Below are 15,235 nucleotides of genomic sequence, written 5' to 3'. Positions count from 1 at the left end.
CATGCAGACAGGGTGACATCTGATGGCTATCTTCCTGTGCCTTGGTAGGTGTCACGGACCAGAACATCACCCTTAAAATAAAAGCGTATCTGTGCCGGGAAGCCAGAGGAGATCAGCGTTTCTTTATTTGGATCAGTGTTGAGAGCGAAAGAGCAGATTTGAAGATGGGCGGCGGAAGCGATCTACCCCCCAACTGTTTTGAGGGACCCCTCGGAATCTGCCGTGATGTGGTTCCCCCCCCTCCCTGTGTCATTTTTACCACCCTTCCTCCTACAGACACAGTTGCCTGGCTTTCTGCAGCCCTGAGACTGTCAAATATGACCTGAGAGCAAGGTTCCGGTCCTGGCGGCTCCTTTAGAAGACGTGTGACCTTTCTGGGTTTCGATTTCATCACCTGCAGAAAGAGGGGGTTGGACTAGGTGGACTCTAACATCCCTTGGGGATATAACAGCTGAAGAGCTATTTTCTCCGGTACCAACGCCCATGGAAGCCAAGGGAAGGGAGCCCATGCTGCCTTTCTTTGGAGTCCTTGGTCTGGGCTCTCATGCATGGACATGGCCATCAGGTGGCCTGGAATCACATTTACAATGGAGACTCTGGTTCAGTAAGTCCGAGGCGGGGGCTGAGACATTTGCTTTTCTGACAGCTGTCAGATGAGGTAGCAACTTGGGACAGTAAGGCCTCGGGCAGTAGGCTAAGTGGAGCGCCGGGGTTGGTGTGGTTTCTTCAGCGCTGGGTGTCCACACAGCCCGAGTGCGTTGTTGTTCGGTGTTGGAACAAATTCATGCCAGGATGGGGGGGGGGAGCATTGGAGAGCAGGGTAAGCCATGGTCTCATCGTCACCATCTCCTATATTACTTCATTTTTGTCTTTTTTTTTCTTTTTAAAGATTTTTTGTTGTTGTTGTTTTTAAGCAGTCTCTACATCCAGCGCGGGGGTCGAACTCACAACCCTGAGATGAAGAGTCGCACGCTCTGCACTGAGCCAGCCAGGAAGCAGGAGGGAGGCAGAGACTTAGGGCAGGCACGGGGTGGGAAGAAGCAGGTATCTCTGCTTCACGTCTGGCTCCTGATTCATCATTTGGAGACCATAGCTCTCCAGCACATACTCTTTCATGCTTTCTTTCCTCCCCCTGTTGGTTCCTCTTTCATGTCCATTTCAACCACAGCCAATTATTTAGAGGGAGTGCAGGGTTCTGCACAGCGTGACTGTGGCTCAAAACACCACCGTTTTGTGGAGGGAGCGCTGGGCTGGGAGGCAAAATATATGGGTGATATTCTGGCTGGCCCACTGACCAGGGCAGTGAATGACAATCCATCAAATGCTCTGAGCTCTGAAGTAGGAAGGACCCTTCCAGCCTAACTGTTCACAGGACATAATGTTTGTGAAGGTCATACTCCACATGTAGGTTAATGTGAGTTTGAGTTTTTACTCTGCTGTCCCAGGGATAGTCCTCTCTGGGGGCCAGAGATCCTGCCCCAGGCTTCTCTTGCCACCCTGGGCTCTCTTGGGTATGAACTTAGAGAGAAGCAAGTTCTCCCCCACTTCCCTCTCTGTCTCCCTCCCTGCCTCCCTCCCTCTCTTTCTGCTTTTTTTTTTTTATTAAGTTTATTGATTTATTTTGAGAGAGAGAGAGGTCATGAGCGGGGGAGGGACAGAGAGAAAGAAGAAAGAGAATCCCAAGCGGGCTGTGCACTGTCAGTGCAGAGCCTGATGCAGGGCTCGATCTCACGGACCGTGAGATCATGACCTGAGCCGAAGTCGGATACTTAACTGACTGAGCCACCCAGGCGCCCTGGAAATGTTTGCTTTTTGCATGTAATCTATTCTGAGCACACAAATTCCCCGAACTTTACTGATAAGAATCAACTTGGGCTCTTGAGAAGCTCCACCATTTCCAGGCAGTTTCCCCGAGTCAGCAGGTCCCGGGGGGGGGGGGGGGGGCAGGGGGCAGTGAGAATCAATCCTCCCGTCCTGTTCTCCTTTTCTCTGTCTTTTCAGACTTCCAATTGGTTCTTATTTTCAGAGAGGTTTAGGAAAGAGTGTTTGGTGCAAGGTTCCTGGTGTGGCTGCATTTTGGGTCACCTGGGAAAAGTCCCGATGTCTGGGTGACACTCCAGATCAGAAAGGCTGGGGATAGGACCCTGCATCAGTAATGTTTAATATCCCCCCAGGGCATTCCCAGGTGAAGTCTGGGTTCAGAAGCTCTGGCTCCATTTCTGACTGACTCACATAGCCCAAGGAAGAAGTCGGGGGAGCCCACCACCTCGTTTGTAGGCCAGTGATTCCCTAACGTGACCACACATTAGAACCGTGCAGGCACCTTTTGAAACTCCTGATGCCTAGGTCACACTTTATACCAATCAAGTCAGAATGTCTGAGGGTGGGAGCCTGGCATCAGGATGTTTTAAAGATCCCAGGTGATCCCCCTGTGCAGCAGAGCCCAGATTCTATGTGGATGCAAGTTTCGGTGATGAACCATGTGGCCCAGGCCTTCAGCTTTGCTGCTACTGAGGATAGGCTGCCTTTCCCCCTTGGTCTTGAAGCACCCCCAAATCTGCTGGGGAGTTCTGTCCCATCTTCACAGGGACTTCCTAGCAGCGGACCCCGTTAGCACCAAGCAGGAGGAGCCTCTGCCTAAGCGTGTAGCATTTCTTCCTCTCCTGTAGACAACCACCTGCTGACCTAGGAGAGGGACTTTTCTTAGTATACAGTGTGCTGCTGAATTAGGGTGAAATTCACATGACGTGGTAAGTTTTCATGGGCACAGCCACTTTAGTTGATTTACCTACTATCTATGCGTGCTTTGGCATTCTAACGCCGTGAGTCATCATGACAGAACCAAAAGCCTGCAAGGACTAAAACACTCACGATATTTTGGGGAATCTTTGTCATAACCCCATGTATGGAAATTCTGAAGTTTCAACATAGTTTATTATTATTTTTTTCATGACATAACTTATAAGCTCAGCTAGATGAACGCATAGGATGGAAAAGCTATGAAAATTTGGAAACAGAAGAGTAGGGAGGGGACACTTGCCCTTCCCCTAGTGAGGGAGATAGTACATATGTCATGGAGCTGTATTAACTAAAGGATGTGGTGCGGGTGCAGATATAAGCAGGTCAATGGAAAAGACCAGAAGTTGAGATTGAGGTGGCGTTTCAGGCCGCTCAGGAGGAGAGAGATTCGTCCGTAGAAGGCGTTAGACACATTTCATTGAGACTGGCCATGTAGAAATCAGGAGGCTGGGGGGTGCCTGCGTGGCTCAGTCGGTTGAGCGTCCGACTTCAGCTCAGGTCATGATCTCACCGCTTGTGAGTTCGAGACCCGCATCGGGTTCTGTGCTGACAGCTCAGAGCCTGGAGCCTGCTTCGGATTCTGTGTCTCCCTCTCTCTCAGCCTCACCCCCACTCGTACTCGGTGTCTCTCTCTCTCTCTCTCTCTCAAAAATAAACATTAAAAAAAGAAATCATGAAGCTGGATCTCCTTTGAAATACATTCCAGAGGAATAAAATATTTAAATGTATAGAAAAAATAAAAAAGTATCAGAAAAAAAACACATTGGTGACTACCTTAGTAAGTGTGTAGTAGAAAACTTCTTCTAAGCTTAACAGAAAAGAGGCAATAGAAAGCAAAAAACTGATTAACTTGGCTAAAATGTAAAATTTTTATACTAGAAAAGTAATGCAAGAAAAGCTTTAAAGATAGAGCGGAATTAACCTCAGAAAAGTACTTTTTGTTATAGACAAATGGTTAATATCTCTAAGCGTAAAAAAATGGATGAGAAGCTGAAAAGGACAAAATAAATAAGGGGGAAATATACAAACTGGTAATAATGCAGTGAATGCAAGTGGCCAGTGAGCATGATACTGTTCACCTTTGCAAATGATTAATGTCAATGCAACGTTAGTTTGAATAAGATATCTTTTTTGTTGTTGTTTCTTTCGTTGACGAAGATGAAAAAAAATCAAGATTCCACCGTGATGGTAAGGGTGTGGGGAGAAAGGCTTTGCAATACATTCTTGGGTTCAGTATTTTTGGAGGGAAGCTGATGGTACAGATCACATTTATAGATGCAAATACCTTTTGTAAATACTGTCATCAACCTGACATCTTGGGCATTTGGTTTATAGAAAACCAACATAAAGATGTTCCTTGTGGACCCCATGAGTAAAAATTAGCGCCGTAAACAACAGAAATAGAAAAAAAAAAAAAGATGGTCCCCGCTGCAGTGAAGAGCTGGAAACCGTCTCAGTTCTCATCAGCAGGTTTTAATTTTATTTATTTTATTAAAAAATTTTTAAAGATTTTTATATTAATTCCACTCAGTTAACATATCGTGTAATATTAGCTTCAGGTGCACAATATAGTGATTCAACACTTCCATACATCACCCTGTGCTTACCAAGTAGGTTTTTTTAGCCCATTTTATGGAAGTTGACACGTAAAATCTGTGCATATTTAATGTATACAACTTGGTGAGTTTGAGGATAAATGTAGACCCATGAGACCATCACTGACAGGATCATAGCCACAGCCACCACCTCCCAAAGTTTCTTCCTGCATTATTACCACTACTATTTTATTTTTTTGTGGTAAGATCACTTAGCACGATATCTACCCTCTTAGCAAGTTTTCAGTGTATAATAGCCAAATTCTGGAAAGAGCCTATGTGTCCATCAACTGTTGAGTGGATAAAGAAATTGTGGTTTATATATACAATGGAATACTACTTGGCAATGACAAAGAATGAAATCCCGCCATTTGCAGCAGCGTGGATGGAACTGGAGGGTATTATGCTAAGTGAAACGAGGCAGGCAGAGAAAGACAGATACCATATGTTTTCACTCATGTGGATCTTGAGGAGCTTAACAGAAGACCATGGGGGAAGGGAAGGGGTAAAAAAAAGTTACAAACAGAGAGGGAGGGAGGCAAACCATAAGAGACTCTTAAATACAGAGAGCAAACTGGGGGTCGATGGGGGGTGGGAGGGAGGGGAGGGTGGGTGATGGGCATTGAGGGGGGCACCTGTTGGGATGAGCACTGGGTGTTGTATGGAAACCAATTTGACAACAAATTATGTATAAAAAAAAGAATTGTTAGCTATAGGGACTGTGTTATACAGTAGATCTCCAGAATTTATGTATCTTGTGGAACTGAAACTTTGCATGCTTAACCGTCACCTCCCCATTCCCTGCCCCCCCCCCCGCACCCCTCCCCCAGTAGGACTCGATAAAATAAGTTGTGATGTATCCATATGATGGTTTTCCAAGGAGCCATTGCAAGAGAGGTAGAGTTTTCAACATTGATATAGATTCTAAGTGCTTTGTTTTTTTTAAGCAAGCTTGTAATTATGTTTGTTTTCCTCTTTTATTAACAAACCCATCTTCTAGCTCCATGAAGGTGCACGATAATTCACCTCACTGCCCGCCTTGTACAAATGATGGCTGTTCCGTGCCTTTACAAGTTGTGCTTATTCATTTTTACCAGAGATATTACATCTAACATAGAAGACCTGAAACATATAACTCCATGTTTTCGAACCATGGACTTAAGTTTGTGTGTGTGTGTGTTCACACCTGTGTGTGCACAGACACGTGTGTTTGTACGCAGGTACATGTGTGCATGCATGTCTTTGTGCCTATGAGTGTCCAGTCCTTGGATAGCCTGTTGCCTAGCTGAGGATGCCAGCTACCCCACAGCCACACCCCAGCTACCTGGAGAAGTTCTGTTCCTTTTGAAGACAGATTTCAGGCATTAATAAACCAAGTAAAACCATCAGCTGTCTCTCTGAGGATCGAACCTTTCCACCTGTAGGACTCTTTTATCTGCTGAGTGGAGCAGCATGGGACGTGCAAGCCAAGGGAAAGCACAGATGAGTCTGATAGAATTTGCCATTTGGCATGAAGACCCGTCATCGTCACTCAGTCCTTTGAAAATTCTTGCCTTCCTTTTTGAGTTCTTCTGGGGTCTTGGCCACCTCTTCCGGTTCTTTGGAATTCCACCCGGTGACTATGGCCCTGTCTGCCCACCTCACTCTCCATTTTGTCTCCCTCCTCCTTCCATTCAGTTGGTCTGGTGTAAAAGGCAACGGTATTTCCAGTTGCGTGGGGTTCTCGGTCCTACTTACAGACACAGGAGAGGTTGCTTGAGAGCAGTGACCGCCAATCTTTCCAGTTGCTCATCCTCATCACTAAAATATTTTGAGCATAAACTTCTAATACATGCCTATTGATTGATTGATTGTGCACCTCTACTATTGTCCTCATAGATTGTATACACTACAAAATATACATAAGAGCGAAAATTCAAAATGATGCCATTAATAAAGTATAGACGTTCTGATATTTTCTTGCCATGTAGACCCGAGGGGGAAATGGCTTTGCAAGTCTAACTTTAGGGGTCTCAAGGGCACTGCAAACTCTTGGCCTCTCATCCAGGGCGAGGCTTCCTTCCCTAGTGATCTGCCTGGTCTAAGCTGCCCACTGGGCTGCTGCAGAGCACAGGACACAAGGTGCTGTTGCAAGGGACTTGAACGATTTTGTCTCTTGGAGATTCTTTCATGCTCTGCCCCCCCACCCCCCCTTGCAGGTTTTCCCCTGCTCTTTAAGCCACACTGTATTCTCTTTCGTGTGCTTGGTTTCTCGGTTAACTCATACTTGGCCAACCCACTCCTAAGCCAAGCAGGCAATTCCAGCCCTGCCCTCCTCCGCCTCGGGGGCAGAGCCCCTATTTGGAAGTACCCTGCTTCCTCAGCCTTCTCGAACTGGGACTTGTTTACCTCCATCTGTACCAACGCTGGCTTGACGTTGCCATGGGTGGATGGTCTTACAGAACTGGTCCAAGGTCTTGAGGAGTTTGAAAAGCAAGAATGCAGAGACATACAACATGGGCTGGACCTGTGTGACAGAACGGAGCCAACTGATGGGTGCCTCTGAGATGCAAGTCCCATGGGAGCAGAGAGTTTTCCTGAAAGTCCTCTATCCTTAGCAGCTAGAGCAGTGCCCGGCACAGAGGAAAGCCTCGTTGAGTGAATAAATGATACACATTTTATCTTGGAGTGGTACCAATCAGGAAAGCTCTTCCATTGGTTGCTTCAATTTGGGGTCTGAAAAAACAGCTCAATTCGCACGCAGGTTGTTCTTCTTCCAGACTCGGAAAAGGGATGCGGGGAAGCCAAGGTTCAGCTTTTGGGTGTAATCGAGTAGGCAACTAGACTATTGGGTAAGAAAGGCTTTAATGTCATTTCCAGCAGTTTCCGTATCCAGCTGTGCTAGTCCCCATTGAGACTTCTTGCTTCCTCTGAGACTTGATTTCATCATTATGCTTTTTTCCCTTGTATCTCTGGACACATTTTTTTTCCCTGCTGACTTGTGCCCTTCTGCCTCAAAAATCTCTTAGCTCCCCCCCTTATTCTGCCCCCCACCCCCTGTCACAGATGAACTTTTGCTCTGGGCTTCCTTTCTATTGCACCCCCCTCCTCCTTCTAAAGGAATTAAAACTTAAGTAAGGTTTTTAAAGTTTATTTTTATTTATTTTGAGAGAGATAGAGAGCAAACAGGGGAGGGGCAGAGAGAAGATGGGAGACAGAATCCTAAGCAGGCTCCACGCTGTCAGCGCAGAGCCCGATATGGGGTTCAAACTCACCACTGCGAGATCATGACCTGAGCAGAAATCAAGAGTTGGACACTTACCTAACTGAGCTACCCAGGCACCCCAAGTACACCCCAAGCACCCCGAGCTACCCAGGCACCCCAAGTACTTTTTATTGTGGTGGAAAACGTAACGTGAAATTTACCATCTTAACGATTTTTAATCCTATATCTCGGTAGCTTTAAGTGTATTTACATCATTGTGAAACAGATTTCCAGAACTTGCAAATCTGAAACTCTATACCCATGAAATGATAACTCCACTTTTTCCCCTTACCCAATCCTTGGTAACTGCCATTTTAATTTCTGGGTCCATGAATTTGATTATTTTAGGTACCTCATGTAAGTGGAATCATACAGTATCTGTATTTTTGTGACTGGCTTATTTCACTTAGAGTCGTGTCCTCAGGTTTATCTCTGTTGTAGCCTGTGACAGGATTTTCTCCTTTTTTAAGGTTGAATAATAATACTTCATTGTATGTACAAATGATATTTCCTTTATACATCCATCTTTCAATAGACATTTGGGTCTCTTCCACCTGTTGGCTATTGTGAATAATGGTGCCGTGAACACGGGTGTGCATGTATTTCTTTGAGACCCTGTTTACAGCCTTTCGAATTTATACCTAGAAGTGGGATTGATTGTTAGATCATATGGTAGTTCTATTTTTAATTTTTCGAGGAACTTCCATGTTGTTTTCTTCTATCATGTCTGGACCATTTTACAGTCCCACCAAGAGCACAAGCGTGTTCTTTGCTAACATTTGCTATTTTCTCTTTTTTTGATAGTAGCCTGCCTGATGGGTGTGAGGTGATATCTCATCGTATTTTTAATTTTTTGTGGCACCTCCATACTGGTCTCCACAGTGATCGCTCTGTTCTACAATCCCACTAAGAGCGCACAAGGGTTCCAATTTCTCCACATCCTCGCCAATCCTTGCTATTTTCTGTATTTGTTTTTCTTTTGATTTTGTTGTTTTCTCTTGATAGTAGCCATCCTAAGGGGCATGAGGTGATCTCCCATTGTGGTTTTGATTCACATTACTCTGATGATTTGTGATGTGAGCACCTTTTCATATGCTTATAGGCCATTTGCTTGTCTTCTTTGGAGAAATGCTTATTCAAGTCCTTTGTTCACTTTTTATTTGGGTTATTTATTTTTTTAATTTTTAAAACAATTGAAAAGAGTTTTTATTTAACAGCCAGTTAGTTAACTTACAGTGCAATATTAATTTCAGATGTACAGTAGAGTTGTAGGAGTTCTTTACGTATTTCGCCTATTAACCCCTTATCAGATATATGATTAATGAATATTTTTTTCTATTCTGTAGATTTCCTTTTCACTCTGTCGATTGCTTCCTTTAATGTGCAGAAGTTTTAAAGTTTGATGTCGTCCCAATGTTTAATGTAGTCCCAATTGTCCATTTTTGTTTTTGTTACGTGTGTTTTTAGAGCCATGCCAAGAAATCATTGCCAAATTCCATGTCGTAAAGTTTATCCTCTATGTTTTCTTCTGGTAGGTTTATGGTTTGAGGTCTTAAATTGAGGTCTGCGATCCGTCTTGAGCTAATTTTTGTATATGCTGTAAAACAAGGGTCTGACTTCGTAATTTTGCATATGGATATTTAGTTTTCTCATCACAATTTATTGAAGAAACTCTTTTCTGCACTGAGTGATCTTGGCACCCTTGTCAAAAATCATTTGACTGCATACACAAAGTTTATTTCTGGGCTTTTTATTCCATTCCATTTGTCTATACGTCTGTCTTTATGCCAGTATCACACTATTACTGTAGCTTTGTAATAGTTTGTAATAGCTTTTGTAATAGTTATGAAATTAGGAAGTCTCAACCCACCAGCTCTGTTCTTTTTCAAAATGGTTTTGGCTATTTGAGATCCATTAAGTTTCCATCTGGATTTTAGGATTTCAAAACATTTTTTATATAATGCCTTTGGGATTAGGTAGGAATTGGGTTGAATTGGTAGGTTGTTTTGGATAGTATTGACCTCTTACCAATGTTATCCTCCAATTCATGAACATGGGATGTTTTTCCATTTTTTTGTGTGTCCTTAATTTCTTTCAGGAATGTTTTGTAGTTTTCAGTGTACGAGTCTTTCACCTCCTTGGTTGGTCTAATTTCTAAGTATTTTACTCTTTCTGATGCTATTATAAAGGGGGTTGTTTTCTTAATTTCCTTTTTGGTTCTTCATTGTTAGTGTATAGAAACACAACTGATTTTTGTGTGTTGATTTTGTATCCCACCACTTTGCTGAATTTGTTCATCAGCTCTAACAGTCTGTGTGTGTGTGTGTGTGTGTGTGTGTGTGTGTGTGTGTATGCAGTCTTTAAGGTTTTCTACATATGAGATCATATCATCTGTGAACAGAGATAATTTTACTGTTCCCTTTCTAATTTATATGCTTTTAATTTTTTTCTTGTCTGATTGCTCTGGCCGGCACTTCCAGTACTATGTGAATAGAAGTGGTAGGATGGGGTATCCTTCTCTTGTTCTTGATTTTAGATGAAATGCTTTCAGTCTTTAACCATTGAGAGATGTGAGCTTTTCACAGACAGTCTTGACTGTGTTGAGGCAGTTTCCTTCTTTCCTACTTTATTTAATTTTTTGATCGTGAAAGGATGTTGATTTTTTTTTTCAAATGCTTTCTCTGCATCAATTGATGATATCATGTAATTTTTGTCCTTTATTTTGTTAATGTGGTGTATTTATGCCCTTCTTAATGTAGTTCTGGATGCTGTTAAATATCTCTTCTCAATCTTCAGCTCTCTGACAATACTCCAAATCTTCAGTAACACTGTGGGTAAAGCTTTTTGTCAATGTTGTATGTTGTGATACAGTAATTTTAAAGACATATTTGATTCCTCTAGCACTCACTATTCTGAGTTTTGTTTAAGAGAGCGTGACTCTGTTCGGAAATGATCACCCAGCCCTCTATTTACAAAATTTCTCTCTGATTTTTCTTTGGATTCTTCACTACCTTTAATCTCTTCTCAGTTCCCTAAGTAACCTCCTATGTATCCCCTCAAAATATCATTCTGAAATCTTTTCCTTTTTCGTGAAACTGCTCAGTATGGTGACTCATCACTGAGATAATATTAAAACAGTAGTAACTGGAACTTGACATTCCCCTGGATGCCAATACTACCTTCTCATTTTGGGTATTTTCTGAGTCTATGCCACTTAAATGCAGGTGTTAAGCACATCTCTGGTGACTGGTGCAAAAGAAAACAAACAAACAAACAAACAAACAATAAAACAAAAGGATAATACATGGACCTAGCAGATATTTGGTAAGATAGGAATTTTATTTTTAAAATCAGACTATACTTTCAAACTTAAGGTCACTTTATCCATGCTTTATTTACAGAGGTAATCCGTTCCGTTCAGAAAGACATGCCTAGAGAATTAGGTCATGCATGGAGGAAGAAGAGCATGGAACATAATATAAGAACATGAATCAGGAGAACTGTCTTGTCCTCACTGATATTTGTGATCCCCAAGCTCGTGTGTGTGTGTGTGTGTGTGTGTGTGTGTGTGTTGGGGGGGGGGGGCGTGTGCGTATGTGCTTTTTGTTTGTTTGTGTGCTTTGAGAGGCTGGAAGTGGGTAGAGATGAGGGTGAAACAGAAGGGGAGTAGCACAAGCTCATTCCCAAAATGCTGTCTTATAATTATTTTCTAAATACTGTTATAATCACACTTACCTGCTAGCAGATCAGTGATACTGATGAACATGGCATATCTAAACTGGACAGTTTACATCAAGTTTTCTATCGGAGGCCCATGAAAGCCAGCTAAAAAATTTTTCCTAACTTCAGCTAGGACATTTTTTAACCAGGTAATTGGCAGTTGGGTCTTAATTCACCTTTTTTTTTTTTTTAATTTTTTTTTTTTCAACGTTTATTTATTTTTAGGACAGAGAGAGACAGAGCATGAACGGGCGAGGGGCAGAGAGAGAGGGAGACACAGAATCAGAAACAGGCTCCAGGCTCTGAGCCATCAGCCCAGAGCCCGACGCGGGGCTCGAACTCACGGACCGCGAGATCGTGACCTGGCTGAAGTCGGACGCTTAACCGACTGCGCCACCCAGGCGCCCCTTAATTCACCTTTTTGAGAGTTTTGTTTTTTGTTTTTAAAGATCAGAAACCTTCCTCTCTCATTGGTGTCAAAGAAATAGGTGCCTGCCTAACCCTGTTATTTTATGGGTAAAATAGTTCAGTCTTTATACCGCTATTATAAAATTCTGGTGTCAATAATCCAGTTATAGGGCCTACATAGAATTTCCTATGAGAAGCCCATACAGACATCCCAGTCAGCTTGCAGTAGATGACTTATCATTGCCTACAGCGCTAGAAACTCTTCATCCCTTGAAACCTGGGCTGGAAAACTGAAGCAGGCAGGGAACCCCAAATTCCTGTCTTTCCTGAAATTGCCACGCCAGTGGGAATCGCCTGAGTTCTCCGAGGTGTTAGGTCGAACTCGTTCTAATCTCCTGTGCGAACTCGGGTTTTCTGCCCCTCCGATGGGGTTGCCACAAGCATGACGCTCTTTGTCATGGGGTGATTGTACTCATTGAATGCAGCCGAGCTACAGGAGTGTTGAGTTTACCTTCAAAACCTTGGCTTCGTGGCCTCCCCAAACCCCAAACAAGAATTCTTCGGGAAGAGCTCCTTCAAGAATTTTTGCTTGGCTGGTCCAACTCCCAGGGGCTGGTCTGTGGCAGGATAATCTCTTGTAAGGGTGTTAGGTTCTGTCTTATTCCCTGTTACATCCAAGCCCTTTGCTGGGAACAGATTTTGTGTGGGTACAGCCATGGTGATCACCTCCAAGAAACGGATGGGGTTTAACAGTGGTAGGGAAAAGGACAAAGTAAAGTCCTAATTTTGTCCTACTACAAGTGCCAGTATCTGAAGAATTATCATAAGTAATATGGATTTAAAAGATTATTTTGACAACAAATAACACAAGTATGTTGGGTCCCCTTGTTACTGACAACCACTGGGCTGTGTTGCTCAGAAAGAGAAAGGGGAGAGCCTTGGCCCACAGAAAGGACCCCCCAAGAGCTCGTCAGGCTCTTGCCCAATTTTTGTTCACTCAGCACCGTCCTTTCAGGATTTCTGTTGACTTAGGGAAGTGGGGGTAATTAGCTCCCTGCTGCTCCAGGAACTCTCCGTCCACGTGTTCTCTGACCATCGCAATTTGGAACAGAGTATAAGCCTGAGAAAAAAGGCTTGATCAATCATTGGTCAATTAACCCAATTCAGGAACCGGTTAAGTGGCCTGGCAGGGTGGCAAGTGACGTCCAGGCGTCTCCCACAGTGGGTGCGACCTTCTCTCTCCTCTCCCTTTCCCTGACAGCTGGGCTTCCAGAATGCAGATGTGGGGCCACCTTTTTGACACACAGTGGTAATTTTGGCTAGAAGGAGAACATCTGGGGAGCTTCCTGTAGCAATCTCGGGAGGCTGAACGAGATAATCAGGCTTAGCAAATTGGGTTGACTAGACAATGAAATATTTATTGTGATTCTTCCTTTTTTTTTTTTTTTTTTTTTTTGAAGTTCAAAAATCCTCGTCATCCCTGGGCTGAAGTCTGTATACATGACAGGAATTCACAATTAGATTAGAAGTGGCCTGCTACCACTTACTGATGACCTCAACCTACGCAGGCAGAAGGCAAGTGATTGTGGCTGCATACGGGCTCCGTTTAATGGGTTTTCCCCTAATAAAACGGAAAAGTCCATGAAACAAAAGAAAGCAATTCAGAAAACCAGCCTGTGTGATAGTCTTTCACTAGTTTTTGGTGCATGAAATATTTTCTTATATGGGTAAAAAGAGAGGCAAACAACTTTAATGTTGTTATAAGATAGACTTTTTACATGAATGAGGTTTAGTTTTGAAGATATTTATTTTGGGGGCACCTGGGTGGTTCCGTCGGTTGAGCGTCTGACTTCAGCTCAGGTCGTGATCTCACTGTCCATGGGTTTGAGCCCCGCATCGGGCTCTGTGCTGACAGCTCAGTCTGGAGCCTGCTTTGGATTCTGTGTCTCCCTCTCTCTGTGCCCTTCCCCTCCTCATGCTTTCTCTCTCTCTCTCTCAGAAATAAATATAACATTTTTTTAAAAAAAAGATATTCATTTTTAAGTTTACCTTGAATGTGTACCAAAAGCATTGTGGGATTACTAGGTGATTCAGACCAAAGTGCTGATTTCCCTTTAGACATTTAGATAATGGAAGAAAAATGTAGCTACATCTGCCTTGTGTGGTTAGTGACCAACTACTCTTTTTGAGTTAGTTGATTAGGTCTTGGCTGCATCCTTGAGCCACGTCGCATAACAGTGGAGAAGCCTTACAGATTTGTCATCAAAGAGGGCTCAGCTTTCTGCCCAGGGTGGACGACTCACACTAATTAGTAATTTGGCACCTAAAAGTTTCAATCAATCAGCAATCAACACTGATTGCAGAGAAAGCTGAAGGTTCCTCATCTGGGCGTAAGATGACATCTGCTTGGGGCCTCCCTTCCTGTCTCGCCCCAGTCCCTGCCACTTCCCAGGGGATCCCACGTTCCCGGGAAATCTTGGCGTTCCCCAAGCTGTCCAGATCGCTTCTTCCTCCGGGACTCGTTGACACCTGCCGTGTACTCCTAACTTTGCCCTTTGGGCAACCTCTTGCCTATCTTCTCTTGGAAAGCCCCTGTTTCCATCCTTTCTTCCTCCTCGATACATTTCCGAGCAGTCCACCTTCCTACCATATTGTACGCTGAGAAAGGCATCTCTCCTTTGGGGTCCCGTGTCCTTCTCCTCGTGGTTCCAAAATATCACTTTTTCTTCTTACAACACCCCCCAGATATTTATTTAGTGAGGGCCTCCCCTGCGGTAGGCATTCAGGTAGATTACACGCAAGACACGTAAAAAATGATGGTCTGTACCACAGGTTTTTATTTCTATTAAATTGTATGGCATATGATCTTGAGCAAACATTTATAGTCAATATTTGATAAAAAGTCCGATTCAATCAGGTAAATAAAGCATTAGAAAAAATAATTTCTTTCCTTTGCTAAACTAAATCCATTAAGACCCTAACACAAGTAGAACTGAGGACAAAGACTCCTGAAAACAAAACAAAAGAAAACAGTGAGACCCATTGCACATTTGCATTTTCAAATTAATTGCTGCCCTAATTATTTGTCAGTAGAAGCATAAATTAAGCAAATATAACTTACAGTAAGCTTTTGGACACCCACAGGAATCTCCCCTCAAGAGTAAATTGTCATAAGGGCTCCCTGTGACGGTTTATTTTTGCTGTCTTTCCACGATGGAGAAAAGAGAGACGATTGGAAATGGGGCCGTGTGGAAATGAAACCGGGACTCCAGGTGAAGAGACAGACACAGGTAGGTCATTTTAATTTGCCCCTGTAAGGTGTGAGAAGGTAACAAGCGAGAAAGACTGTTGGGGCCAAAGATACGCTTTGGAAACCTTACTGAAGCTGCTCCTCCGTCCACATTAAGTGCAACTCCATGACCCCAACATGAAACCAAAAGGTGAAAAATGCAGTTAAGCGTGGCGTTGT

The 15,235-nt window shown here is 43.4% G+C and overlaps 1 long non-coding RNA gene across 7 annotated transcripts in view; it reads left to right on the top strand.

The window, feature by feature from the left end:
- The window catches only part of LOC147582575 (uncharacterized), a 109,659-nt gene that overhangs the window by 69,850 nt on the left and 24,574 nt on the right, over window positions 1-15,235 (top strand). For 3 of the 7 annotated variants that reach the window (XR_015249298.1, XR_015249305.1, XR_015249297.1), the window contains one exon: window positions 14,911-15,060. This is a non-coding gene — a long non-coding RNA (uncharacterized LOC147582575). Of the gene's footprint in view, window positions 1-48; window positions 4,927-5,394; window positions 6,215-14,910; window positions 15,061-15,235 lie in introns of those variants that run through there. The other 4 variants (XR_015249299.1, XR_015249303.1, XR_015249302.1 and 1 more) reach the window with 3 other exon arrangements.

The sequence above is a fragment of the Puma concolor genome, chromosome A3 (genome assembly GCF_028749965.1).
Source record: "Puma concolor isolate L17-30 chromosome A3, mPumCon1.1.hap2, whole genome shotgun sequence".
Lineage (NCBI taxonomy): Eukaryota > Metazoa > Chordata > Mammalia > Carnivora > Felidae > Puma > Puma concolor.
The sequence above is the reverse complement of the archived record's forward strand: the minus strand, read 5'-3'. Positions and strand labels throughout refer to the sequence as shown.